Source organism: Halyomorpha halys, unplaced genomic scaffold (genome assembly GCF_000696795.3).
Source record: "Halyomorpha halys isolate HHAL.00 unplaced genomic scaffold, Hhal_1.1 Scaffold1163.1, whole genome shotgun sequence".
Lineage (NCBI taxonomy): Eukaryota > Metazoa > Arthropoda > Insecta > Hemiptera > Pentatomidae > Halyomorpha > Halyomorpha halys.
The window spans coordinates 23712-26175 of NW_027109719.1; positions in this window are offsets into that span (position 1 = coordinate 23712).

Consider the following 2464-nt stretch of genomic DNA (forward strand, 5'->3'; position numbering starts at 1 on the left):
TGATATAACAAATGGGAGGTCTGTTACAATTGATAAAAATATTCCAAGGCTATACCTACGCTGTTTGGATACATCATCGCTGGCACTATGACGTCTATTCCTATGTCTCCTAACTCTTTCTCGTTTCTGATACAGTCAAGAAAAGAACTAAGCGCAGTAATGGATAAATTTTGGGCGATTGGGGAGGTTGCATTAGTGAAAATAACATCTGGAGAGGATGATTACGTGGAGAAGCATTATCAAAAACGCATTACAGATTAAGCTCTGGACGGTATGTGGTATCTCTTCCCGTGAAAGAAAACATATCTTCCCTGCAAAATCCAGAAGACCAAGCACTAAAACGCTTATATAATCTGGAAAACAAAATTAAACAAAAATCGGTTTTTAAAAGAGCAATATCATCTCTTTATTAGGAGTAACCACCCTTTATACAATATCTCACCATCCTGTTTTTAAGGACCAAGATGGAAAAGTCACAATCAGGGTATGCATGTAGGCAAATCATTTTTCAGTTTCCTTTTCGCAGAGTTAGTTATGCACAATTTAATCTTGTTAACAAAAAACAGATTAAATATTGTAAAGTATCCCATTTACCTAATACAATTTTTTGCTTCTAGCGTGCTTAAATATTGGATTGGACCCTGCCGAGAAATTGGTGTCTGTAGCGTTAAACATTGGTGGCTATCAAATTAGTTCGTTTACTATATCAGGTAAGAAATAAGAATTAGTTGTATAACTTTAAGTAAATAAATGCTTAGCTTCACTAGAAGATTCATTGGCAAACTTTTTTTTTTTCTTTTCTTTTTTACTTATAATCATTTATTTAGTACACCTTTTATACAAGCCGAGATCAAATGTTTCCATCACTTTGAACGTTGTAATGATAATTGTTAATGACCAGAAGACTTGATTGAGTAATTTTTTTGTTAGATCTAGAGGTAAGAAATTATGTTTACGTATTATTCTTGAAGTCTAGTAAAGTTATTTCCACAAATATTTTCGATTGTTTATCTTATTTAGATACTGTAGATACATTAGGAAATAGAAAAACATCAAAAAACATCATTTTATGTATTATTGAAATTTATTATTTATCATAAGAATTCCAAACTATAATTAATAAATATAAGAAGATGGTTAGGGTTGCGGTAAGATAAAGAACAAATAGTTTATAACTATTTTAATGTCCGACGATTCGCCCTACTTTGCAGGGCTTTATCAGGGCTAAAAAGATACAAAAAAAACTGGCAATATTACAACAATAAGATACAATAAGGTAATGTAAGCTAGAATAAATATTATGTAAAAAAAAAAAAAAAAAAAGTGATAAGAAATTACATATAAATAAAAGTAAGGAAGACAAAAAATAGTATCAATATAAAATAAACTTGAATAAACTATGATAAGAATAAAAAAATAGTAACAATGTCAAGAGTAAAAATATGTAATATATACAGTTAAAAAAGTAAAGAAGACGTACATAAAACCAAAACAATACGGGAGACGTACATACAACAAAAACAATACGGGGGGGGGGAAGAAGAAGAAGAAAGTAGAGAGAGATTAAATAAACGTCTAAAAGAATAAATAAAAATAATAATAATGATATTAAATGATAATAAATGAGCAAAGACCAAATCAGGACCACCTACCTGTTCAAAGAGAAAGCTTGAACAGAAGGCGACAATAAAGCGGAAGCGTGGAGGAGTGGGGAGGAGGTGGCCAGCCGTTTAATGGCTATATTTCTATTTCAAGTACGTCGCCCACTCAAACCCCCAAGTTTCTAACCTTGCATCCTCTTCCATTCCTGACAATCCTCCGAGGCGCCGGAAAAGAAAATGGCCATGAGACCAGTTAATGTAAAATGTCATTAGAGTACTACCAATGGGTAGTTTCTTTAAATGCCTGTAACACTCCAAATTTAACTTACATCAGATTTACTAAATGTATTATAATGTACAGTTGTAAATAGCAATAAATAAATATTAAAAAAAAAAAAGTACGTCGCGTATACAGGAAGTAGTCATAAAGATATGACGAAAAATGAAAAATAACAAGAGAAAGATACAGAAATATGATAATAATAATTACTATAATAATTTTCTAATTTAGGAATGACTAAGTAAAATTAGAATGACAGTTCTCTCTCAGTCTTCGTACAGTGAGGATCGCGGTCTCCCTTTGACGAGAAACAATAGACCTATTGTTTGCCACATTTCTGCTCAAGACTGTCATGAACAGCTAAGCCTTCTTACCTATTTACTTTTATATTTTCTTTATATACTTGATGCATGTATTACTATTAATGACTAGAATCACCATTTAATTAATCTAAATTAGTATATATACATATTTAGTTAACTCTAGTACTTACGTAACATTACTTTCAAATATTAATTTTAATTACTTTAAAATTTTAATTTTTATTTATATTCCTATTTTAGTTTATTTTATAACATAAGAA